Genomic DNA, 27,837 nt, shown 5'->3' with positions numbered 1-27,837 from the left:
CTGTCCCCCAAAAATCTAAACTCCAAAAACCCTGTTGATTTTTTGGTCCCCAACAGGCACATATTTCTCTGGAATACCATAGGGCAGGGGTCGGGAATCTTTTTGGTTGAGAGAGCCATGAACGCCACGTGTTTTAAAATGTTAATTCCATGAGAGCTATACAACGAGCCGTGTACATTACGCATTATTCAATAAAAATTTGGTGTTGTCCCGGAGGACAGCTGTGATTGGCTCCAGCCACCCGCAACCATGAACATGAGCAAGTAGGAAATGAATGGATTATAATACATGAGAATGTTTTCTATTTTTAACTTTTTTTTTATTAAAGATTTGTCTGCAAGCCAGATGCAGCCATCAAAAGAGCCGCATCTGGCTCGCAAGCCATAGGTTCCAGACCCCTGCCATAGGGCACACCTGGAAATCTTCTAGGGTGCACCAGTGCACCCTGGTGCACACTTTGAGAACCACAGGTCTAGGGTGACTGGTTTCTGGAAAAGGTGCCATTTTCTGAATGAAATAAAAAGTAGGGGTGATAAAAGGCAGATCAGCTGCAGGAGAATATTTGCTCTGTTTATGTTGAGTTTAAAGACTGTGGGACATCCTGATGGTAATGTCTACTGGATCTTGTGGTTGGAAAATCTTCCTAGAGCTCAATATGGTTCAGCCAACAAACAGTTATTGTCTACTTTCTATATGCCAACTATTGTGTTCAACAGGATGTCTGGATTAGGGATATTGGTTGAAGAGCCATCTGTTTGTAAGTAGTAATTGAAACTATAGAAAATCATCCAGTGAGAGCATGTTGAATGAAAAGAGAAGGCTTAGGGTGGAGCTCTGGTGATCTCGATAGTTAATCAAAAGGCAGAAGAAAGCTGAGAAAAAGTGAGAAGGAGTAGAAAGGTGTCATCACAGAAGCCTCATTGGAAAGAGATCTGCAAGAAGCATTGAGGAGTCAACTGTACAAATCCCACGAAGTCATTTGTGAACTGGTTGAAGACAGTTTCTACCAAGTGGGGCAGGTGGGAGCATTGCATTGTCATCTTCTTTAGAGGACTATGTTTCCCAGTTCTTACATATTTATACTCTCTACCTTTCACTTCTCTTCCTCATCCTATCCCTTTGCCTACCCTACAGCCACTCTCCCTGATACATTGTTGACTGATTTTTATCTCCTGAATTCCAGGCACATTTTTAACTACTCATGGACCCCTCAACCTTGATCTTTGTTGGCACCTTGAACAAAACGAAACACATTTACTTTGATGTTAAAAAAAAAATTGAATCTCCTCCTGTTTTCCCTTTCTTAGTTTTAAGACCAAACTTTTATCTAGTCTCCTAAACTAGAAACCTGTACTCATTGAATTCTCTTTCTCTCTTACTTTCTACATCCAAATTGTCATGAGGATCTGTTGTTCATCTTAAAAATGTCTGCAAATTCATCATTTTCTTTCTCTATCTAGCATTGTGAACATACTTCTTTTAGGACTTACTTTATTTTGTCATAATTTTATATGTGTTCATATTTTCCCCTCTAAATCCTAAAGAGTAAGGTTATTCCCTTATTTAATCTTATAACCCTGTCCTTAGTATACTGCCTGATACCTGGCAGATGGTCAACACATATTTGTTGAATGAATGAACCTGATCTTTTCATAATTGACATTTGCTTCACTGTCCAGAAGCTTATGAAACACTTTTCTTTTTGTGGTTCTGTCCTTTTTATTCTCTGATTTGCCTGTCAACTTACTGTCTCACTTTAGCTATGTTTGGATAACATGTGACCTTTGCCTAAAGAAAATCAGCTGCATTAAACCAACAAATTATGACTATTCCCTTCCACCTCTCCAATAGAGGAAAACATTTCTCAAATAAGAAGAGTGATAGATAATCTAGTCGTCAGGGTTTAAAGATGTGGATAATTATTGAAGAGTAATTACTTCTTCATTGCAGGGACACTATCTTCCCAAAGTTACCCTAATGTGTGGCTTAGAATAGGAACCTAGCAAGTGCCAGGTGAACAAATGAATAAATTAATGAACAAAAGCTTAAATGCAGAAAAAAATGTGCATCAGACTTCTAGCTTCAAAGAAGAATCACTTTTATACCACCAGGGAAGATTAGGTTTAAGAACTTTTTAGATGGACCCATTTTAAGGTTGGGCCTTTAGGAGAGGTTCTTACCAGGGAGAGTCTAAGCCTTCAGTCCCAAACTACGTGGTCATATTACTTTTAACTGATACTTGAGATAACAATTTTAGGAACAGGCATATTCTTTAAAGGGGACTGGATAGATATACACAGTCCTGAAGAAATCAGCCACATTTGGCTAAATGAGGGAAGAAGAATAGGCAGGACACGGACTCCTTGACACATCTGCCTCAGGCAACTTACTGGTACTATTGTCATTTGTAGATGTCAATCTCATATTGCTCAGAGTTCCATATTCATTGGGCCATTTCTCTGACACCTTTAAATGGGAGGTCTTAATTCTTTGGCAACTTCATTGACATTTTTTCTCCCTAAAGCAACAAGTCTAAAACATTTTTTTATTTTACTTTGCCTCAGATGAGGAAAGCAGTATGTTTTCTCAGGCAAATATCACAATATGGCTGTCTTCAGAGGGGCATAGTTTTATGGACTTAGGCACATCGTGTAACCTTTCTAGGCTACAATTTTCTCATCTGTCAAATGAAGGGGGTGGTTGACTTACCCAAATTCTCCCTTAGAGCTGCCATGCTGTGATTTGGAATTTAAAATATTTCCCTCACCACCTTAGTCATAGAGGCTCTCTCTCTCCCTTCTGTCTGGCATGCTCTAGTAGCACCAAAAATGATTAATTGAAACTCTATATTCACACAAAAGACAGAATGAGAATCAGGACAACGGCACGAGAATTTCTCTTATAAATGGTTCCTCATTTTGTCAAAACATTTATTTACTCATTTTTCAACTTCCCAACTTAATTACTAATTCATCATTATTTAAATGTATTAAATGATGTTTTATGGTTTGTTCTAAAAGGCAGGTTCCTGCTGTCTTTCAGGATTCTCTAAAAGTATACTTTTCTAATATGTCAAACACGGTTCCCTGTGACCAATGGCCTTCCCGAGTCTCTCTCTCTTACTAGGATTGCCCATGCTCTTAGCAATAGTAAGGAACCAATCCTTGTGACCAGTAGAAAATGAGAAAGGAATCCTTAGCTCCTGTAGATCTTCACCCATAAAAAATCTCTCCCAGCAAAGGAAGGGGTGGAGGCCAGGAATGCCATTTGTGTGTCATCCACTGTTGAGGGCTAAAGCTCTTGAGCCATCCTGCTGGATGAGCAGCTGAAACCAATCTCTGCCAAAGACAGAATCTAACTTGGTCTCAGGTAACCTGCCTGGGCATCTTCCATCCACCAGGCTATACACCATGCCCCCCCCACGTGACCCTGAGGACACAGTGGGTCACAAACATGACTAAGCATGTTCCATTACAATAAGAGACAATTAATTAGTGGGCAAGAGGTAATGCTCCGTATAATGTGACATTTGCAGTGTGCAATTGGTTGTGGCATTCATGATTGCTTTTGGTCTTTAAAACTCCAAGGTGGGGAAGAGTACTCTTAACGCCATTTCAAATAGGGAGAAAGTGAGGCCACCTGGTCTGAGACCTGAGTTTTCTGATTCCAAATCCATTGTTCCTTCCTTCTTATGCTTTCTGGCCAACCATCACTGATGCTCCCACCCTGCAGGTGTGGGACAAATTTGACACTGCCACTGGGCAGTGTATTTCAGACACAGGAAAGGGTGGTTCAATGTTTTAGTCTCTGTAGAGTTAGCTGCAGACAGAGATTCTCTTTTCCATCAAAGCCAAGCCCCCAGGTTGGGAGGAGATGAGTGACCTAGGCCTTTGCTCAGGGTTTACCAGTCCCTTCCCAGGGTGACACTGAGGTCCCTGGGTTCTTCCTCAACAGAGAAAAAGCATCCTCTTTTCTGCATCCTACTCCCATTTTCCTCAGCATGATGGGGATCTGCCTGTACAAGGTGTAGCTGTAGGCAGTCCTCCAGACATAGGAGTCAAAGAACAGCCCCAGCTGCTGAGGGTTGCTCCCTGATGAGATGCCACACAAAGCATTTGCCCAAGGCCAGGGGAAGTGCACCTTCCCAGACCTCCATGATTCTGAAGAGTTATATAAACTTGCTTGGTTTTGCTCCAAACTCATGCACATTTGCTCCACATAACATTTATTGAACATCTACTATATGGCTGACCCTGTTCTGGGTACTGGAGACGAAACACTGTACAAAACAATTCTGTCCTCCTGGAACTTACTTCCTAGAGAAGTATAGACTAAACTAGGCTTTTGTTACAAAGTCCCCTAAGAGCCAGGTGACCAATGTTTTTTTTTATCCTAGCCTCTTTAGGAATCAATAGAAATCACTTCTGGGATAGGCTACAGCTCAGGTTGCTGAGGAAACCCTTGACCTGAATTGACCATAGGTGACCAGCCAGTATTGCAGTCTAATCCCCTTAACATTCCTCTAAAAATCCACAGGTTGAAGTTTTCAATTCTCTGTAACATTTAAGATCAGAAGCTTGGGCTTTGTTTGTTCTTTTTGTTTTCCATTGATAAGATAATCTAGCAAAAAACGGTTGTTTGTGTGTACCACATATTTGTGGAGTCTCTTTTTAGACTATGAGAATTAAAGAAAATCAGAGAGTCCCTAGAACTTTTTGCACAAGAAAAAAAATAATACGACCTAACTGCTAGAATCCAGAGAAAAGAGTATAAGTGAAGATTTTCCATAAGATGGGAGTTATGAAAAGGAAAAGAGTAAAGTACATAATACTGATAGGGTCGGCCTGACCTGTGGTGGCGCAGTGGATAAAGCGTCGACCTGGAAATGCTGAGGTCGCCGGTTCAAAACCCTGGGCTTGCCTGGTCAAGGCACATATGGGAGTTGATGCTTCCAGCTCCTCCCCCTGTCTCTTTCTCTCCTCTCTCTCTCCCTCTCTCTCTCCTCTCTAAAAAAAATGAATAAATAAAAAAAAATTAAAAAAAAAATACTGATAGGGTCAAATATTTGTCACAATATAGGAATTCTAAGGTAGATAGTCTATTGAATATAAGTTCCTCAGGGAGTTTCTGTTAGGGTGTGGGGAAGCATCTTATTCTCTTTAGGATAGAGCATGTATATATTAGACACACAATAAAGACTTCATAATTGATGAATATTGCTGACTAAGAATAAGGTTAAGAGGCTCACCCCATAGACTAGAACCACAGATTTTCAGAACCAGAAAGGACCTTGGAGATTTCTTCTTCAGTTCCTTCAATTACAAATGGGAAAGGAGGGTTAAGGTAATTCAGTATAACAGTGATTATACCAATTACAACAGAGAGGGGGCTCTGAAGTGAGACCTGGGTTCAATTCCTGACTTTGTCATTTAATAACAGTAAGGCGATTTTGCTTTTGTTTTTTAAAAATTACTCATTTATTTAGGTCTCCATTTCCTCATCTCTAAAATGGGGAGTATTGCTGTGAAGGTTAAATCAGAAAATTCATGTAAAACAGTCATCATGAAAGGAAAAGTGTCTTGCTTGAGTCATACAACAAGTTAAGAGGTAAACCTAGGCCCTGACCAGTTGGTTCAGTGGTAGAGTGTCGGCCTGGCGTGTGGGAGTCCCGGGTTCGATTCCCAGCCAGGGCACACAGGAGAAGCACCCATCTGCTTCTCCCCCCCTCCCCCCCTCCTTCCTCTCTGTCTCTCTCTTCCCCTCCCACAGCCAAGGCTCCATTGGAGCAAAGTTGGCCCAAGTGCTGAGGATGGCTCTGTGGCCTCTGCCTCAGGCACTAGAATGGCTCTGATTACAGCAGAGCTAAGCCCCAGATGGGCAGAGCATCACCCCCTGGTGGGCATGCCGGGTGGATCCCGGTCAGGCGCATGCGGGAGTCTGTCTGACTGCTTCTCCGTTTCAACTTAAGAAAAATACAAAAAAAAAAAAGGAGATAAACCTAAAAACAACAGTTTCTTATCTCCCTGCCATGTACTTTTATCTACAACTGAAGTATGCCCAAAAGAGGAAAAGACAGGTAAGACGTAAGTTTAGTTTAGAAGCGGGTATTCCTATTAATTATTGAAGGCTACTATGTGCCAAAAAGTACCCTGCCTTGCATACATGTTAACTTATCAATACTCACAGAAACCCTACATGGCATTATTATCGTCCCTAAGCTAGAGACAGAAAACTGAGGCTTAGGTAGAATAAATAATTTACCTAAAATCAGATCTGTCTGACCCCCAAGCCCATGCCTTATTCTATGCTGAGAAGACTGTGGTAAGACTTTTGAGGTAAGTAAAATATAAGTACAAGGGAAAGGTGACTTTGAACAAGGCTGTTGGTAGATCAGCCTTCACAGCTGTCACTGCTCTTAGTGGCTGTCCCCCCCCCCCCTTCATGAGACTCATTTGTAGAAGGACACAGTATAATGTGAGTGGAGTGTTTTTACACTATTATTTTCATTGCATAGGAGAATCTGTGTAGATAAATGAAAGTCCCACTGCCATCTGGGAGCAGAATTCCAGAAGAACAAACTCTCTGTTCGCCTTGATGGCAGGTGATGGTGTTTTATTTCCAGTGTGAAATGCCAAAAAGTTCACGAATGATAAAATCACCCTAGTTTTTCTTATGAACTCCTAGAAGTCATCTTTGTTGGTATAAATGAGATCATTTAGCCTAATTAGTTCCAAGCTTAATTAGCAGTAATTATCCCAACATGGGAGTAATATCTAAAGCAGGAAGTGCCGAGTCCTCGATTAGATAGATCTCTAATTGGTGTTACAATATTGTAATTAAAGCGTGTTTGTACGCCTCTGCAGCTACACGTGATTTGTTTCATGTCTGATTAAACAGGGAGACCCATCAGCCTTTGAGGGGGCCAGGATTTTACAGCTGACTCATATAACATGTTGAGCCTGTGACAAAAAACATTTGGGACTTGCCTTCATGGTCATGGTGAATGTGCAATCCTAAGTAAGCAGAGGGCACTCCTGCCGAGAAAATGAGTACTAGATCTACTCATCCCTCCACTCCCATGTAGCATGTGCTGGATAATTAAAACTTAAAAAATTTAAAAACATGCCCTGGCCGTTTGGCTCAGTGGTAGAGCGTCGGCCTGGCGTGTAGAAGTCCCGGGTTCGATTCCCGGCCAGGGCACACAGGAGAAGCGCCCATCTGCTTCTCCACCCCCTCCCCTTTCTTCCTCTCTGTCTCTCTCTTCCCCTCCTGCAGCGAGGCTCCATTGGAGCAAAGATGGCCCGGGCGCTGGGGATGGCTCCTTGGCCTCTGCCCCAGGCGCTAGAGTGGCTCTGGTCGCGGCAGAGCGACGCCCCGGAGGGGCAGAGCATCACCCCCTGGTGGGCAAAGCGTTGCCCCCTGGTGGGCGTGCCGGGTGGATCCCGGTTGGGCGCATGCGGGAGTCTGTCTGACTGTCTCTCCCGGTTTCTAGCTTCAGAAAAATACAAAAAAAAAAAACAAAAAAATACAAAAAATTTAAAAACATAAGTATTTCGCCAAAGGGTAATTTTGTAAATTTTATACTTTTGAGAGCTACTTCATATATAACTCAGAGGAGAATATACAGAAAGAATAAATAATAATAGCTATCATTTATTGAGTATTTAGTATATGCCAGATGCTCTGCTAAGAGCTTTAAGTATCAAAACTCATCAAATCATCAGAGAAAATCTCTGAGGAAGCTATTATAATTCCTGTTTTACAGACAAGAACCTGAAGATGAGGCTAACTCCAAGATAGTTGCTTTAAGCTACTTGTTCAAGAATGCCACCTCTGACCCCTCGACCAGGTTAGCTCCCCAGTATAGCTCCTTGTCATTTTCCTTCGCATACTTTATTATAATTTTATTGTCCATCTTCCCCACCAAATGATTAACTCATTTGTGCCTCCCTCACTGCTCTGTACCCCAGTGCCCAGCACTTAGCAAAGTGCTAGCCATGTAGCAGTTGTTTAACAAATAAGAATTAAATGATTTATCAGAAGTCACCCAACTTGAGTGATTCAAACTCAGCTTTGTGTGCTTCTGTAGTCTGTGTGTTTTCCATTGCATTATGCTTCTTCTTTTAGTATTTAAATTTCCAAAGTTAACTTTCTAGGTAGAACAAATACAATGAATATGTATTTTGGGAAGACATAAGGGAATAGATTATTTTTCCTATAATTTCAAAACGTTGCATTACAATTTTGCAATAGATCCCTTAACCATTCACCATATTTATCTATTAGAGATTACAACCTTGTGTTATTATTTAACAATATTTCAGTGATTCCCAGCTATGGTTTTAGCACACCCCAAGAATGTCCAGTTATTTTGGACAGTGACATAAAATTCTCTGGAGTTCTTTTCATGTTAGCGTTGCTGGGTATGTAAAAGACAATGTGGCACATAATACATTGTGGAGGAATAAGAGGCAAGCTGGATTAGAATGAATCCAATGCCTATAAAATATTGGAAATCAACTGCTATTTAATCGTGGTCACTGCTGTAACATATTTAGGGATTAAGAAGCTCAACAAAGATACTTGTTTGCTCATTAAAACAAATTTTAAACTTAAAGTATAAAATTCATAAATGGGTATAAAGGAAAAAAGTCCCCTACCCTCAGTCACTTCAGAGATAACTAATTTTTCATCTATCTTTCTGGAGATATTCTATGCATATACAAATATATACATTTTAAAAGGTAATATTTCTTGATAAAACACCATAGTACACACTGAGTCATTAAGATAAATGAGCTCACTTCCTAGTTTAGGCAAAAACAGGAAGTGAGAATGAGAAATTCAGTACATAAAAACTAGCCTGGCCAGTGCTGGTGCAGTGAATAGAGCATCAACCTGGGATGCTGAGGTCCCAGGTTCGAAACCCTAAGGTCACCAGCATGAGTGCAGTATTTCTGGCTTGAGCGTGGGATCATAGATATGACCCTATGGTCACTGGCTTGAGCAAGGGGTCACTGGTTTGAATGGAGCCCCTGGTCAAGGCACACGAGAAGCAACCAATGAACAACTAAAGTGCCGCAATTATGAATTGAGGCTTCTCATCTCTACCTTCCTATCTCTGTCTCTCTCTACCTCTCTCTAAAAATAAAGTATATAGAAACTAAAAGTATAAAGCTCTGTAAGTCTATTTTCTTACAAAACTATTACTAAACATTGTGATAGATTGAAATTTGAAATATGGTACTAATGAATGAGACATACTGTTTGATTACAAGAATATTGACATCATCAAGTGTGAGTCTTGAGTTTCCCTGGGTTTTTCTGTTCTTACTCTTCACATGATGTGACTCTTTATTTAATACCAGCATAAGACAGAGGTGATGGATTCCAATCATAGCAAGCAGTTTAATTTACTGCTGGCTTCTGTCACTAGAGGAGTTAGGCGAGAAAGTAAGGATGAATTTATGCAAATACTGTACCATCATAAGAGAAAAAAATTTTTTTTGACAGAGACAGAGAGAGAGAGTCAGAGAGAAGGTCAGACAGACAGGAAGGGAGAGAGATGAGAAGCATCAACTCTTCGTTTCAGCACCTTAGTTGTTCATTGACTGCTTTCTCATATGTGCCTTGACCAGGGAGGGTCTAGCAGAGTGAGTGACCCCTTGCTCAAGCCAGCAACCTTGGGCTTCAAGCCAGCGAACTTTGGGCTCAAGCCAGCAACCATGGGGTCATGTCTATGATCCCACGCTCAAGCCAGCGACCCCACACTCAAGCTGGTGAGCCTTCGTTCAAGCCAGATGAGTTTGCACTCAAGCCAGTGACCTCGAGGTTTCAAACCTGGGCCCTCCGCATCCCAATCCGACACACTATCCACTGTGCTACCACCTGGTCAGGCAAGAGAAAAGTCTTTATATAAAGGACTTCATCATTACATTATATTGTGTGAATTTTTTTTAAAGGTTCTTTTTTTAAATTTTTTTATTTATTCATTTTAGCGGGGAGGGAGAGAGAGAGAGAGAGAGAGAGAGAGAGAAGGGGGAGGAGCAGGAAGCATCAACTCCCATATGTGCCTTGACCAGGCAAGCCAGGGTTTTGAACCGGCAACCTCAGTGTTTCCAGGTTGACGCTTTATCCACTGCGCCACCACAGGTCGGCTGTGTGAAGTTTTGATGCATATTTTGGATGACTATTTTGGTGCAAGAAAATCCACAAAGCTTCCTGCTGTTATTACACTAATATCTAGGATTTCTTTTCTTTTTTGGCTTTTGAATAACCAGAAATGACCTAACCATGATATTAAAAAAATTGGATTTGCTTTTATACAAGTAACAAATGCCTTGACTGGGATGTGTGTGTGTGGGGGGGGGAGAGGTGCTCCAGTCAAGCCAGTAACCCCTTGTTCAAGCCAGCAACTTAGGTTTCAAGTCAGCAACCTTTGGGCTCAAGCCAGTGACCATGGGATGATGTCAATGATCCTATGCTCAAGCTAGCGACCCTGCATTCAAGGATGAGTCCTCACTCAAGCCAGCGATCTTGGAGTTTCAAACCTGGGACCTCAGCATCCATGTCGATGCTCTATCCACTGCATGACCACTGGTCAGGTTTCTAGATTTTACATATTGATTTTTAGAAAGAGGAGAGAAAGAGAAAAAAAGGCAGACAGGAGGGAGAAGCAGGAAGCATCAACTCACAGTTGCTTCTCATATGTGCCTTGACCAGGCAAGCCCAGGGTCTTGAACTGGTGACCTCAGCATTCCAGATTGATGCCTTATCCACTGCATCATGACAGGTCAGGTCCAATTGTCTTTTTGTGTAGTGTGTGTGTGTGTGTTTTTAATGTCTTTATATTGGCCCTGGCCAGTTGGCTCAGTAGTAGAGCATTGGCCTGGCATGCAGGAGTCCCGGGTTCAATTCCCGGCCAGGGCACACAGGAGAAGCACCCATCTGCTTCTCCACCCCTCCCCCTCTCCTTCCTCTCTGTGTCTCTCTTCCCCTCCTGCAGCCAAGGCTCCATTGGAGCAAGGTTTGCCCAGGTGCTGAGGATGGCTCTGTGGCCTCTGCCTCAGGCACTAGAATGGCTCTGATTGCGGCAGAGCAACACCCCAGATGAGCACAGCATCACCCCCAGATGAGCACAGCATCATCCACCTGGGCGTGCCAGGTGGATCCCGGTCAGGCACATGCGGGAGTCTATCTGACTGCCTCCCCGTTTCCAACTTCAGAAAAATACAAAAAAAAAAAATGTCTTTATTTTAATATCAAGCTCTGAATGAATCTGGCCACAATTCATATGATGAATCAAGACATTATGTTTATAAAGACAAACTCCAAATATTTTTGAAATGTAAGTTAATTGATTATTTTCCTTTTACCCAGCTTAAATTTAGAAAACCTTATCCCTCTGTAAAATCTTAATACAATTTGAGTTCTCTCTCAAGGTATAGTTCCTCATGGCTTCTGGCCAGCTTTTCTTTGCTATTATGATATTTCCAAGAATCTGCCTTTCTCCTCCTGCTAGCTAATAACTGTCTATGTGACTTACTTCAGTTGTTCTCCTTTTACCATTAATAAATTGAGTCAGTACTATTGTCTTTTAGGGCCAGGACCAGGTGACATTAATCTTATTGGGTTTCCTCCTCTCTATGCCGACAGCTTTGTACATACAGGGCATTCAGAAAATGGTGGTTGAATTTCTGACAATTCTTCTTTATCACATCCTTCATACCCTCCTCCAAAGAAACCTTTTAGTTCAGACTTTGCATTCCTCTCATTTGCATTCTGTAATGCTTCTGTACACACGGTTTGTATCATATTAATTTGTATAGGTATTTGTTCTAGTTACTCTTTTGAAGTATAAGTAAAGCAGAAGAGAAAGGTACCCAGGCTTGGAGTTCGGCAACTATCTATAGAGTTAGAATTCTATCTCTCTGATAATTTACTTGTTGAGTGACCAAGGACAGTTTATTCAACCTCCATTGGTTCCAATGTTGTTGTTGTTGTTGTTTAATCAGAAAGGTAGAGGGAGGGAAAGAGTGAAGATGGATCAAATGATTCTAGCGTTAGAATTCTGATTTGGGGCATACTGGTTCCTTACAAGATTATAAACTTCTCTCCCTGGCCGGTTGGCTGAGTGGTAGAGCATCGGCCTGGCGTGCAGGAGTCCCGGGCTTGATTCCCGGCCAGGGCACATAGCGCCCATTTGCTTCTCCACCCCTCCCCCTCTCCTTCCTCTCTGTCTCTCTCTTCCCCTCCCACAGCCAAGGCTCCATTGGAGCAAAAGATGGCCCGGGCGTTAGGGATGGCTCCTTGGCCTCTGCCCCAGGCGCTAGAGTGGCTCTGGTCACGACAGAGCAACACCCCGGATGGGCAGAGCGTCGCGCCCTGGTGGGCGTGCTGGGTGGATCCTGGTCGGGCGCATGTGGAAGTCTGTCTGACTGCCTCCCCGTTTCCAGCTTCAGAAAAATACAAAAAAAAAAAAAAAAGATTATAAACTTCTCAAAGGCAAGAATTTCCTTTTTTCTACAATATGGAATAGATATACTGCTTGACATAAATGGTGCTTAATAAATTCATTCTTAGAAAATGATTGCTATTCTACCCCTTCCAGTGAGAAAGTGAAACGTGAGAGTGTCCCCCTGATATCAGAGCCCATAAACACCTGAAGGGGCTCTCAGATCCACTCTGGGAAATGTTGTTCTGGACTTGGACTTCAGCAACTAATACCAGCACACCGTATCAGTCATGAAGTTGAGGAATACACCTAACACCTAACAGCTTTGCCTTTTCAAGTAAATGTGTTTATGGTTTGTGCTGCTTTCCTCAGTCAGATCATTTCCTTACAAGTAATGAGAGCTGTGTATGCTATGGTTGCAATCCTGTCCCTTGGCTGAGATGGGGAACTCACGTGATGCTGAGCGGGGCCCATTATCCCACTCACAGGAATGCTAAGTCTGGCAAATATTAACTCGGGAACCACAGCAGCAGTTAGGAGACAGCAGTCTGACCACTTTCCGATTTTCATTTTCTTAACTTGAGCATTGTGCTTATTTTTCTTTTCATTCATTCTTCTTTCTCCTCTCAAACAAAAAGCAAAACAAGACATATTTCCTCTGTTTATCTCCAACTGGAAACCCTGATATTCTCATTCATTTTAGGCTAGAAAGCTTTTCCTCTTTTGCCCAAGTGGTATACAATATATTTATTCATCTTTCCTGCCTCTAGTCACAGATCTGGGCATTGGAAGAACTCTGTAGTCTTTCAGACATCCTTGGGAACAGCCGCTCATGCAGACAGCTATGGGTAGAATAGATGGGTTGTGAGAGCAGCTCAAAACCACTCTTGAGTGCTGGAGAAGCTTTCCTTGGAAGAAGAGAAGCACATGATGTTTTTCCATATGGCAGAGAATGGAGTGACATATTAGGTGGAAGAAAGCTAACACACACCTGTATGTAAAGAAAAGATTTATAACTAACAGGGAGGAGTTGTGGTTTAGGTTAAAACCACAAAGGAAGTGAAGAAAGTTACCACGTTCCTCTTTGTGGGTGAAAGATTCTCTTTTGGCTCATCTCATGGGCTCTGAGACCGAGTCTCCTTATAGGAATATGTTTATTGCTCCTACCCTTCTAGAAACGCATCATATGAAGTGGTTTGTGGTCTTAAATAGTTTAGACTTGATTTTTAAAACATAAACATGCCATAAAGTATCCCCATTTCCAAATCTGTTTTCCTAAACATGCTTCCCTTATCTTATATAGAAAGCAAAGAGTTAAAGCTCTCTGGGAAATGAAGGAAAGGAAAGTCTTTTTACAAATTATCCAAGCAATTTCCCAACTGGACTTTAATTCTCCTTTGTTATCCTGGAAGAGAACTTCTAAGTTTTGACTTAGCAAAGAAAAGTATTGACTAGCAGTTGTGTTCTCCTAACAGCAGACATTTAGGACGTACTATACATTGGGTATTTTCCTTATATTATCTCAAAACTTTCAAAAGTTATGAGAGATAGATTCTATTTTTATTTCATTTTTATAGATGAGAAAACTGAGGGTAAGAAAAATCAACTCATACTATGATCTTAAAGCTTAAACTGAGGTGTGTTTGCTGGTGACATTTGTGATCTCCCCTGCCTTTCCTTAAAATCTGATTTTAAAAGTATTTCAGCCACTGATGCCACAGACTTGTAAGATTTTGACCCTGGGCATATTATTTGACCCCTCTAGATTTGTTTGACAATTGCTTAGGTAATGTTGGGAAAAGTCCTCGTTAGTGGCCTTTTATTAAATGAAGCAACTGATATAAAAGTGTAGCATATAAAGTGGCGTACAGTAAAGTCCCCTTAATACAGTCATACACTAACTGTGTATTGGTTAGGTTCTAGATCAAACTGAAATTTGCTTGAGGAAACCTTTGATTTCTTTAAACTGCCCTGTCTAACTTATCTTACTCTCTAGCAAAAGACACATGTAGGTGTTAATGAGTATGTTATTACCTGGAAGAGAAAAGACTTACTTCTCTTAAAAATAAAAACAAAAGAAGCAAGCATTGTAGAATTCTGTCCTAAAGCTGGAGACAAGGCTTGTTTCTTGGTTTATTGTTGGTGGAATGGTGGGAATGTTCAGAGGGGACTAAAAAGAAGCCATCTTTCAAGAACCTAAGGCAGCCCTTTAATCTCATGCTGCTTTTTCTGGATATGTTCAGTGTAGGGTCGGTCATAGATTCCAGGTCTCAGCTGCTTTTGATCAGATTTTTTTTCCTTTGGTGATTTTGCATGAATTTTAGATCCTAGCGACTTTCAGTTGCCCCAGGTCTGTTTCTCATTGCAGATTTTGTCAAGATTTTACATTTAGGTTGCATTTGAAGGATTTTTCTTTTTCTTTTTTTCTTTTTTGTCTTCCTCTGACTATTGTATGTGAACCTTCAGATTCTGGATATTTTTTTCAGTTTATTTTAATTTAAATATAATATTAGCATATTTTCCTAATTGAAAAAAGTAATAACTACTCAGTGTCAACAATTAGAACAAAAGATTAAAGAAAAAATTGAATCATGCATGAACTCAGCATTCACGGTTTAATGCATTTCCTTCGGTCTTTTCTCTATACATATATATGTGTTTTTCTATCTGTATAAATTGTATGTACATATATGTTTTGTTAAAATTAGGATGTACACATTTTGTATCCTGCATTTTTCACATAACTATATCATGAACGTATTTTGCGTGCAATGAAATATATTTTGCAAAATATATATTGTTGCATAACAGTTCACTGCATGGATGTACTAGGGTATATTTAACCATTCTTTGTATAAGTTTCTGTCTGAGTCTCTACATTGGCTTTCATAAATAATTCCTAGAAAAGAAATTATTAGGCTTGACCTGTGGTGGCACAGTGGATAAAGCATCAACCTAGAATGCTGAGGTCTCCAGTATGAGACCCTGGGCTCCCCGGTCAAGGCACATGTGACAAGCAATCAATGAACAACAAAAGTGAAGCAATTATGAGTTGTTACTTCTCACTCTACCGCCTCTCCTCTCTCTGTAAAATCGATAAATAAAATCTTTAGAAAAGGAAGGAGCCTGACCTGCGGTGGCGCAGTGGATAAAGCGTTGACCTGGAAATGCTGAGGTCGCCGGTTCGAAACCCTGGGCTTGCCTGATCAAGGCACATGTGGGAGTTGATGCTTCCAGCTCCTCCCCCCTGTCTCTCTCTTCTCTCTCTGTCTCTCTCCCTCTCTCTCCTCTCTAAAATGAATAAATAAATAAATAAATAAAAATATTTTAAAGTCTCTCCAAAAAAAAAAAAAAAAAAAAAGAAAAGGAAGGAAAGAAAGGGAATTATTGGGATAATTAAGGAAAAGAGTATAGACAGTACTTTCTATTTTTTATTTAAAAAAGTATTTGTACCTTATTATTTTAATATTGATAGCCCACATATACTTTTTAAAAAGCCTCTTAACATATAATGCCAAACTGATTTCCAGAAATGTAGCTCTAGCACAGGGCAAACTATGACCCATGGGCCAAATCTGTTCATGGAGTGTTTTTGTATAGCCCAGAAGCTAAGAATGGTCTTTACATGTTAAAATGGTTGGGGAAAACAATCAAGAGAAGAGTTTTTATGACATATTAAAATTATATGAAATTCACATTTCAGTTTCCATAAATCATTTATTTTTGGCACACAGTCATCCATTTACATATTGTCTGTGGCTGCTCTCATCCTACAATGACAGAGTTGTATAGTTGTAACAGAGACTGTATGGCTTGCAAACCCCCAAATATTCATTGTTCGCCCTTCACAGAAACAATTTGCTGACCCCTGCTTTAGTATGTAGTCCTACAAGTTGCATATGCACATCCATTTTACCACACTGAACACTGGGATTTTTTTATTCTTTGTTAATATGAACAAGTCAACAAATATTTACCAAGTGTTTACCATGTGCCAGGGCTTCATAAAAAAATACAATTTACTTATTATTCTTTGATTACTAGTTTGAATGAATGTTTTCAGAAGTTCAAGTGATTTCTTTTTAATTTTCTGTGTGTGTGATACGTTAAATTTCAACTCAAGTATTTATGTTTGTCATAATGGCTTTGCATGAGCTCTGTATAGACTAAGAACATGAACTTTCAGTCATATATGTTAAGGTCCTATTTGTTGGAAATATTTTGTTTACGTTACCTTGTTGGTGTTGTAGTTTTATAATTTCTTTTTTACAGAATTGTACACTTTTATGTAGTCAAATCTCTTGTTTACTTTTATTCTTTGATTTTATTCTAAGAATATTTTTCCCTGTCCCCAAGGTCAGATAAACATTCATTTATTTTTCTTCTAGAGTTTGCTACAAAATGGATTCATTTTTGTATTTATCTTTAATTTACTATCTCTGAAATTTTTTATTATATGGAGATGAGGATCTTAAATTTTTTCCAAACACTAGAACAGTTATTTCAACATTATTTCTAATCCTTTCATGCCCTAACTTATGTGTGGCATCACCTTTACCAAATTCTTATGTATCCTGGGATGTCCTGGCCCACATTCCAGTTCTCTTTAATGGCACTTGTGTGCATAATTGTGTGTATGTTTCACTGCTGATTCCTTGTGGATGTTCACTTTGTTGTTCCTGATTAGTCTGTACAGTATACAGATTCTGGATGGGTTTTTATACATTTTTGTTCCACCAGTGTATTACTCCTTTACAATTGTAATTTTCAGGGGGCATCGCCCCTTCTTGTGGTCAATTTGTCAGGAATGCAGTATAAGCTTATCTCATTAAAGTACACAAATAGTAAGAAACCTTCCTACCAAACAAGAGATAGAGTTAGGGCCAGGCCTCATATACATGTGACCTGCGAACTGTGGTGCTCATTCATAATCACTCCAGGTGACAGAGGCTTTAGCATTTGTAGCCTAGGAGGTTGGAGGTTTTCTGGATGAAATAGTATCAACTGGCATAAAAAGAGCAAATCTGTGGAGGGGGTTCCCAGAAGAGCTATTGCATGATGAACAGCCCCTAACCTTCTGTTAACTGCTCACCCCAACTCGACCTTGGTTCACTGTGGAGTTTTTCATTTACCAGGTGTGAAAATTGGATTTCACCACAGAGGTGGGGAGTTATTATCTATCAGGTCTGCTCTTTAGGGAAGCAGAGACTGTGATGGGATTTGTTAAAAGATTTGCTATGCACGCAACATATAATTAGAGATGTGTTCCTTTAAAACAGATTTTTAATCTTTGTCATTTTAGGAGTGCTGGGTTTTTTGTTTTTGTCCTCTTTTTTCTTTCTGACAGCCTTCTTTCCCATGTAGGTTGCACACATCCTACCCAGGATCTGAATATTTTATATGGCACCATTCTGCCAAGAGAGGAAACTTGGGGTGAGGAAAAGAGTACAGTTTAGGGAGATGTTGGGGAATGCCTGTAGTTTGAATCTGAAGAATGGAGGGGAGATGATTAAATAATTTTCATGTTGATTAACTACTGTCTGGTCCAGGCCTCAGTTTGATGGAGGTGTTAGGGTCACTTTGAGACTCTAATGAGGGAATTCTTGAAAATCAAGAGTTTAGATTGAATTACTTGTTAGAGACTATATAGACAGCCTCAAAGTTAACCACATCTGCTTCTTTAAAAAGACACCTTGTTTACTATTGTGGAGAAGTAGGTGGCTGAATTGATTACCGGTTAGCATTTCTAGCATACTTTGTTCTCAGTGAGCGCCTTGAACTTATTTATGCATGTGTATTGGATGCTCTCCACAGCACTCCCATGAGATGAGTGGGTCATAAGTTTTATTATCACCTGCTTTTCCAACAAGGAAAGGGGTGCTCCTGAGAAGAGAAGGGACCTACCTGGGTTGGCAGCTCTGAGTTCCTACACCTTGTTAGGAAATCCTCAACAAAATGATAAAGGCAAGCCCTCACAGCCTTCCTCTGCTCCCTCCTCCCAATCCTGATGTGCTTCCCATGCCTCATCCTGTGTCCCACAGACCACAGTGAGCGTTCCCTCAAAACAAAAATCATCACTGTTTCTTGACCTCTCTGTGTAGGCATTTTACATCATCTTTCTCACAAAGGCACCTTACTCCCCAGCTTTGCTTTTAAAGGCCCTATTTTCCTCAGTACCCAGCTCAGATCCCTGAAGTCATCTGTGACTCAGCCCCTCTATCCAGTGAGCCATGTAGATCCTGTCCTCCAAATGTCTTCACATGTGCCCCTTCCCTCCACTTCCCCCTGCCACTACCATATTCAGGCCCACATAACTCTCTACCTGGACTACTATAATAGTCCTTTACCTGGGTCTCCGCACTTTCTGTCTTAAATTCTGCAGTCACATAAATCTTCCTTAAGCAGGGCTTTGATAAACACCACTCTCCCTCTGGGGTCATTTCAGGAGCTCCCTCTGCCTTTAGAAGTAAATGCTAATCCTTACCCTGCACGCCTTTCTTTTCAGCCTTCTCTCCTAAGCCAATAACCACCTTTATTTCACATCAAGATCACCCGTGGAACTGTCTAACTGGCGCCTGAGCCTCAGAGGTTCTGACTTGGCGAGGTTCTGACTTGACGAGGTTCTGACTTGACGAGGTTCTGACTTGACTAGTCTGCTCCCGCCCTGGAACCTTAGCGGGTACTACGCCGTCCTGCCTTCCCGCGCCGGTAAGTGCGCAGCGGCGCTGTTGTTACCAAGCTATACGCTTTTAACCCCTGTGCTTGACTAGGCTGTTCCGTGAGCCTCAAAATACTCGCCTCCCCGCCCCATCTCCACCTGTTGAAATTTTTGTCATGCTTTAAGGCCCAGCTCAACTATCTCCTTCATGAAGCCTTTCTGATTGTTCCAAAGAGATAGGACGCAAACTTTTGACCATTAAATACAAGGTCCTTTCACAAAGTACAGGCCCGCTTTACGATTCCAGCCTTATCTCCTGCCTGGTTCCCCCACTATCCCTAAACTCCCACTGAAATGCAGTCTCAGAATAGGCTCTTTACACATACCGCTCTGCCTGGTATGCGGTGCCCCTCCCCCTCTTCCCTCCCTTCCCCCATCTTTCTCTCTCTTTTAAAAACTTTATCCTACTAGGATCAGCTCATGTGTCACTTCCTCCGCGCCACCATTCATCACAACCCACAGTCTTTCTAGACTCTTCCCCTCCCCCACAAGCACTAAGTCACTCTTCCGTGCTTCATCGGCCCTTTACACCTAATGGAGAATTCAAGGGCTATAGGTTACTTCTGGTTTACCTGTTAAACTTAACCCGAGGCAGTGAACTTGGCTAAGGTTGTATTCTGAGGACCTGGCACAAGTTCCATAGTTAGTTCTGAAATGAATGCATGAAGCAATCACGTTCCTCCCCAGTCATCCCGCCCCCAGAAAGATCTTTGCTCTTTGCACTTCTCCCGTAGCATTTCTCTTCCCGTCTCTTCTGCACCCTTTTTTTTTTTTAATACCCCTTACTAGATCGCAAGCACCCTTAAGGGGAGAAACATGGGAAGATTTCGCTCTCTGCCCACCTAGTCTTTTTCCTTACCCGTGGCAGGAGCAGCTCGATAAATGTTTGTTTAATTCAATTGTAGGTGTTGTGCTCAGCTAGCTGTTAAAACAATCCCATTTAAGGGGTTAACTAATAACACTCAACATTCTTCTGCTTTGGGAGTATTTACATTTAAATGGGAATCTTTAAAACACTAAGGAAAAGTGTTCTTAACGGTGGGATTGCTGGATTGTAGGGAGGGTCACTTTGGGTGGTGCTGGATGGGAACTGGAGAAAGTTGTTTTTCCAGTCCAGGAGCCCGTAGGCAGCGTTTTTGTGACACGGACCCCCATGGGCAGTCTGGTGAAGCCTAAGGACAGAATAATAATTTTTAACTCATAAAATAAAATAAATAGCATTACAAAACAGTTACAATGAAAATGGATCAATACTAAAAGCATCTAGTTCGTGATGTAGTAAAATATGTACTTCTTTATTAGAGTATTAATGAAAAAGTCCACTGGCAGATCTAATAACAATTTTGCCGTAGTGATGAGTATAAGCGATATTTGGGACATCTGCCACAACTGTAAGGTGATATGAAAATACCTGTGGTTCTGTTGGCGAAGTCATGGACTGCTTATACTGTAATTTATTGCCTTCATCAGTAAATGAAGGAAATGATAACTTTCAGTTAGAAGTTGGTGAAATAAAGGTATACAGTATTTTTAACTCCATCTAAATTCTAGCCTTAGATTCCATCATAGAACTGGGATTAAGAGACGCTCTTTAGCCGACATCCTTCTCCCTCACATGATGTGGGTGGTGGGTGGTCTGGAAGTCAGTGTTGTTCGCCTTGGGCTCTGTTTTCTATACTCCATGGCCTCTATCTTGAACCCCTAGAGTCTTATATTGCTTTACCCTTTATTTTCACAACTAAGGACTGTAGTCTAAATTTGCTTCGTTTACACCAGAAATGTAAAAGGAAAAACAAAAAGGATTGTCAGGCCTTGGAAGAGGGAGGGGACCTTTAGTTCCTGGGCCCCTCCCTCAAGGTTCTAAGCGTGGGGTAAGGGTGGGGGAGGGGAAGCTAGAGGAGGAGCAACCTCTGAGGAGGAACATCTCAGAATGAGGATTCTGAGGTGGAAAAATAACCAGTTTTCCTGAGAGTCTCCACTGGCACTTTTTTTTTTATTTGCACCTCCCTCCCTCTTTGCCCCCCTCCCTGCCTCTTCCCTGAGCACGGTTGGGTTTTTTTGTTTTAGATTTTATTTATTCATTTTTAGAGAAAAGAAAGAGAGAAGAGAGAAGGGGGGAGGAGCAGGAAGCATCAACTCCCATATGCTCGTTGGCCGGGCAAACCTAGGGTTTTGAACCCACGACCTCATCATTCCAGGTGGATGCTTTATCCACTGTGCCACCACAGGTCAGATTCTGCTGGCACTTTCTTAATTCAGAAGTCAATATTCGGCCCAAAGAGCCTGATTCCAGGGATGGTTCAGCATAATACCCATCTTTCTTGGTGGTTAGTTACTAAGTGAAATATCATTGCTCTTGAAACACGGCACTCCCTACTGCTGATGTTAATTCTAATTTGGATAAAAGTGTTTGTGCAGTGTTTTTTTTTGTTTGTTTGTTTGTTTTTAGCTTCAAAATACAGGGAATAGATTCAGTCCATTCCCGGTTATCCTGTGTATTTAGTTACTTAGGGCAATTTTCCCCCAGATAGATTAACCCTACTGTTTACTGTGCTGTAGGGCACATACCTCTGCTCTGTTAATGTATACTTAATGAACACTCAAGTAAATTTGAATATTAACCAAACTTGAACTACCAGGGTAAATGCCACATTAATTAGCCTAGGCAAATCACTGGCTCTGCCCATAAAGATAGTGACACCAAAGGTTTCGCCCTTGACCTCTTCCTTTTCTCCCGCGTGCCTTTTCCTTTGGTGAGCTCATTCATTTTTATTGCTTCAGCCCTCACCTCTGCACCTCCAACCTGCCCTTTCCCCTGTCAGGACATCTCCACTTCAGTGTCAGATTGTCATTCTAAAACTTAACTCTCTTTCTTCTTTGGCAAGCCAGCTCCACCTTTCTATAAAAGCAGCTTTATTGGGATATAATTTATATACTTTCAACTCACCCATTTTAAATGTATAATTCAATGATTCAATAAATTTACAGTGTTGTGCAACCATCCATTTTGTTGTGCAAAAACCCATTTGCTTCACCCCCAAAAGATCCCTCATATTCATTTGCAGTTTATTCCTATTCCCACCCCCACTAATCTGCTTTCTGCGCTGGTGGGATTCAAATACAGGGGGTGTTAGAATACTATGTCAAGTTAGGACAGTTCTGTTCCACATAGTTCTGTTCCTACCACAGTAACGTAACCTGAATTTGGTGTAAGTCGAAACCCACCCTAGGCTAAGTCACCTATCTGTCCTAGCACAGTTGTAAAATCATAATCTAGAGCATAAAAAAAAAACACAACTAAGCCACAGAAAAAGAATACTGCATATTCTTCCAGCGCGCGCTACCAAATTAGTTCACCCGTGTTGTCATAAGTACGACACTAAAGGCATAAGCTGAAACACTTACATCTCAATTTTTTAAAGTTTTTTATGGGAGTGAGCATTGTAAACTTGAAACGTCCTATGTCGAGACTGTCATAACCCCAGGATTCCTCTAATTTAACAACTGGTTCTCTGCCCTAATGACTGTTTTATGTATAAAAAAAAGATATACCAAAAGGTAGTTTATTATTGCATGTATTTAATGCTTTTTCTTTTTTCTTTTTTTCTTTTTACAGTCAGAGAGAGGGATAGACAGGGACAGACAGACAGGAACGGAGAGAGATGAGAAGCATCAATCATCAGTTTTTCGTTGCGAGACCTTAGTTGTTCATTGATTGTTTTCTCATATGTGCCTTGACTGCAGGCCTTTAGCAGACCAAGTAACTCCTTGCTCAAGCCAGCGACATTGGGTCCAAGCTGGTGAGCTTTTGCTCAAACCAGATGAGCCCACGCTCTAGCTAGCGACCTCTGGGTCTCGAACCTGGGTCCTCTGCATCCCAGTCCGATGCTCTATCCACTGCACTACTGCCTGGTCAGGCTGCATTTAATACTTAAATAAGAACAATAAAAGGGGTACACAAAACTAGATTATGAGTTTTAAATATTAATGAAAAATATTAAATAATACCTGACAAAAAACAATAAAACTGTTGTTTAAGATATTTCCATATTGCTTCTTGATTGGTGTCTTCACCTGCAATTTTTTTCACCTATGGATGGAGTGAACATTACTATGAGCACTTAGAATATGCTGTTGTGCGGATGAACGTTAAAAAAGAGTAAGGAGCCCTGGCCGGTTGGCTCAGTGGTAGAGCGTCGGCCTCGCATGCGGAAGTCCCGGGTTTGATCCGGCCAGGGCACACAGGAGAAGTGCCCATCTGCTTTTCCACCCCTCCCCTTCTCCTTCCTCTCTGTCTCTCTCTGTCTCTCTCTCTCTCTCTCTCTCTGTCTCTCTCTCTCTCTGTGTGTCTCTCTCTCTCTCTGTCTCTCTCTCTCTCTCTCTCTCGCAGTCTCTCTTCCGCAGCCGAGGCTCCATTGGAGCAAAAGATGGCCCGAGCACGCTGGGGATGGCTCCTTGGCCTCTGCCGCAGGTGCTAGAGTGGCTCTGGTCACCACAGAGGGTCGCCCCCTGGTGGGCGTGCCGAGTGGATCCTTGTCGGGCGCATGCAGGAGTCTGTCTGACTGCCTCCCCGTTTCCAGCTTCAGAAAAATACCAAAAAAAAAAAAAAAAGAGTAAGGAATGTAGGTTGATTTTCACACTGGGCGGCTGCCCAGGAATCCACCTTAAGGAAAACCCTGTGCCATTTTTAACAACCGGTTCACCAAATTCAACAAAAAGTTAGGTATCGGTTCTGCCAAACCAGTGTGAACCAGTTGAATCCCACCACTGGCTTTCTGTCTCTACAGATTTGCTTTTCCTGAAAATGTAGCTGGCTTCTTTCACTTAGCATAGTGATTTTAAGGTGCATCCATGTTATAGCATGTATCAGTACTTTATTCCTTTTTATTCTGAATATATTCCATTGTATGGACGTACCACATTTTATTTATGTATTCATCAGTTGAGGGATATTTGGATTGTTTCTACTTTTTGGCTATTAGGAATAATGCTGCTATTAATGTTCACATACAAGTGTATGTGGACATGTTTTTATTTCTCTTAAGGGTAGAGTTGCTGGGTCATGGTAAACTTATGTTCAACTTTTTTTTTTTAAGTGAGAGGAGAGGAGATACAAGACAGACTCCCACATGCACCCCAACTGGGATCCACCTTAGGGCCGATGCTTGAATCCACTGAGCTATCCTCAGTGCCTGGGGCTGACTCTGGAATGAGGGAGGGGAAGAGAAGCAGATGGTGCTTCTCATGTGTACCCTGATTGGATCCAACCAGGGACGTCCCCATGCTGAGCTGACACTGTATCTTCTGAGCCAACCTGCCAGGGCCAGGTTCAACTTTTAAAGAAAGGACTAAGCTGTTTTTGAAGGTGGCTGCATTTCCACCAATAATGTATGAAAGTTAGTTTCTTTCCATTTTCACAACACTTGCTATTGTCTGTCTTTTTAAAATTTTTATATTTGTTTCAAGTGTACAGTATAATGGTTAGACAATTATATAATTTACAGAGTGATCCCCCGGATAATTTTAGTACCCAGCTGACACCACAGCAATAGTTATTATATAATAACTATTATAATATTATTGACCATGTACCCTATGCTGTTCTTTACATCTTGTCTGTCTTTTTTATTATATCCATTCTTAGTTAGTGGTAGCATTATCGCAGTGTGGACTAGTATCATTTTTGAACCATCTCTATTTTGGACCACAATGCCCCACTTTCCACCAATTTTATGGCTAGAAACCAAACATAATCTATTCTTTCTTCCTCTTATATTTACACGCTGCCAAAGTGTGCTGGCTGTAGCCTTCCTCGGATAGCACCTGGATTTGCTACCTCTTTGATCCCCCTTACGCTCCCCACCTGGGTCTGCATTATCTCACACCTATAAGTCTGCTGTCTTCCAGCTGTTCTCCCTGCTGCGTGTAGTTCTTTCTCCAAATCTTCATCCTGTAGCTGCAGATTAATTGTCAGAAAAATAGCATGGAAAGGGTATGCACAGATGTGAAATCAGGGGATTTGTGCTCTAGTCCAGGAATCACACTCGTTATCACTTGACTTTGAATTAGTTCTATAATTTATGGAGCCCAGCCTCCTTCATTGAGTTATTTAAACCTCTCTGAACCAGTTTCTTCAAGTGCAAGGTAAGGATAATAATAGAGACTATCTTATATAGTTGTTATAGGCCGACCATACAGTCCATGTAAAGTCCTTAGCAGTGTCAGGCGTATGGGGAACACTCAATCAGTGCTGGCTAGTATTATTATTTTTATGATTATAATGATGATTATTGTTATTCATTGTGATGGAGGTATCTTCCAAATATGTCATGTGGTTATCATAAGGACCAGATGTGGCTGGTCCTTAAATATATATTATTCAAAAATATATTATTTTATGAATATAAAAATGCTTTGAAGACTACCAACCATGCAAATTGCAGTGGTGTTATTCTTGCATTTTTTCCCTTGCTCAAGGAGAGAGACAGCAGGATAGCAGCGACACCACTAGCCTAGCATTCAAATCTGGACTGTGCTATGTAATAGTTGTGAGGCTTAGGCAAGTCATTTAACCTCTTCATTTTGGTTTTGTCATCTGTCTAATAGGATAATTATAAATCACATTCAGGATGATACTGTAAGGAAGGTGCCTGTTTCATATATAGTGTTCAGCAAACTGGCTTTTTTTCTTCAGTGTATCCTTCTTGTATGTTTATGTTCTGTGTAATGAATTCTCACCTTTTTTAACCAGCTGTATTCCCCTCTGTATGCCAACACTCACACTGATGAGAGGCTGGGCTGTAAGGCAGTGAGAGCTTTCTGCTCAGACTGCCATGGTTTTTAATCTAAACTCCCATTTAGCTACATGACTTTAAGACTGTTACTTACCCCTTGAAACATCTGGCCCCTCAACTGTAAAATGGGAATAACAGTTTACACTGCATGAATTATTATGTGTATTAAATGAAACAATATTACTACTTTTTTCTTTTTTTTTGCAGAGACAGAGAGAGACTCAGAGAGAGGGATAGATAGGGACAGACAGACAGAAACAGAGAGAAATGAGAAGCATCAATCATCAGTTTTTCATTGTGACACCCTAGTTGTTCATTGATTGCTTTCTCATATGTGCCTTGATCGTGGGGCTACAGCAGAGCAAGTAACCCCTTGCTCGAGCCAGTGACCTTGGGTCCAAGCTGAAATGAAACAATATTAATGTCGTATTTAGAATAGTGCATGGCACATGCACATGATAAATCCTTAATAAATGACAGCTGTCATTACGATTATTTGTAACCATCTTTACTATTATCATTTTCTGTCCACATATATGTTGTTCTCCTTTTATTCTCTGGCTTGGTTCCTTGTCTCTTCTTCCTGAGTAATCTTCCCCTCCTGGAATTGCCCCAATCCTATTCTTGAAGACCCAGTTCAACTTCTGATCCTTCAAACGATCACTTGCTTCTTCAGTCTCTACTAATTGCTTTTTTCCTTTTGGAAATTCAGAATTTATGAATGTCTATCATGTCTATAATATAGTTTAGGAATTAATTGTTGCTAAACTTTTTCCCCCCTCAACTAAACCGTAAGATTTGACAAGGTCTATTTCTTCATCTTCTAATGAAATTCTCACTCTAATTCAGCACTAGATACATATTAGGTGCTTATTAATTTTTGATTGGTAAATAATAACTAGGAATGTTAATGTCATTATAAAAATTTAAAACCAGGAGTTTCTTGATCACCTGTTAGTTTCCTTTATTAATATAATCCAGACTGATCCTGAGCAAAGTTATTTATTGTGAAACACAGCATGGAGTGGAAAAAGGGGTAGTAGATAGAGTCCCCATCTCAAGGTCAGCACTGTTTAACTTAGTAAAAGCTTGTCTTTATTGACACAGATGACCTTTTTTTCTTTTTCTTATCACTTCAGGGCATCTCTCTTTAAACTCACCCCTTTCTTCAATCCCAGAGGACCTATTGCCCACAGAAAGTCCTCTGAGTATTTCCTTCTAGCTTGACTTTCTGGGGAAGGTTCTCCAAGCTTCAGAATTAACCTTTTTCTTTCTTCCCCACAGGAGTCCCTCACTACCATTAGCAATTTAAGGAGAACAGAAGTCTGGCCAGATAAATTATTAAAATAAAACATAGCTAACCCTTTATTGTTTTATCCTTCCCAAGGACTTGGGGAGTTTACATCTTAAATCCAAAGGTATAAATTTGTAGTAGCAGAACTTAAAGGAGCATGTTAGGAAAGTTGAAGAGCTACCAATGAGTAAGATGAGATTTGTTGTGAAAACAAGTGAAGTATTGAGAAGATGATCTTTTTAGTGCTCCTAAAATCTCCCCTAAAGCCAATTCCATTGTAGATAATTCAGAAATACCACGTATAATAATAGTAACCAACTATGTGCCAGGCACTCTTCCTACATGCAGTCACTCATATATTCCTCACACTACCCTGTGAGGAAAATATTGTTTCTCCACTTTATGGAAGAAAAAGCAGAACCTTAGAGAAGTTAAGTAATTTTTCTAAGATCACACAACCCTCTAATGGCAGAGCTGGGATTCAAAGCTAGACAGTCTGATTGAGAGCCTCTCAACCCAGAAAACATTGTTGAATCATGAATCTTCCCTTGCAAAGGAAAAAAAACAACAACATCAT

General features: G+C 40.8%; 1 protein-coding gene across 2 annotated transcripts in view; it reads left to right on the top strand.

Annotated features, from left to right (window-relative positions):
• Positions 1-27,837, top strand: part of LOC136326190 (uncharacterized) — an 82,369-nt gene that overhangs the window by 34,788 nt on the left and 19,744 nt on the right. The window contains exon 1 of one of the 2 annotated variants that reach the window (XM_066261747.1): positions 19,140-19,162. The exons of the other annotated variant lie outside the window; for it this stretch is intronic. The gene's annotated coding sequence lies outside the window, so the exon portion shown is untranslated. Of the gene's footprint in view, positions 1-19,139; positions 19,163-27,837 lie in introns of those variants that run through there. 2 annotated transcript variants of the gene reach the window in all.

The sequence above is a fragment of the Saccopteryx bilineata genome, chromosome 2 (assembly GCF_036850765.1).
Source record: "Saccopteryx bilineata isolate mSacBil1 chromosome 2, mSacBil1_pri_phased_curated, whole genome shotgun sequence".
Taxonomy (NCBI): Eukaryota; Metazoa; Chordata; class Mammalia; order Chiroptera; family Emballonuridae; genus Saccopteryx; species Saccopteryx bilineata.
Note: the sequence above shows the minus strand (reverse complement) of the source record. Positions and strands in the feature narration are given on the sequence as shown.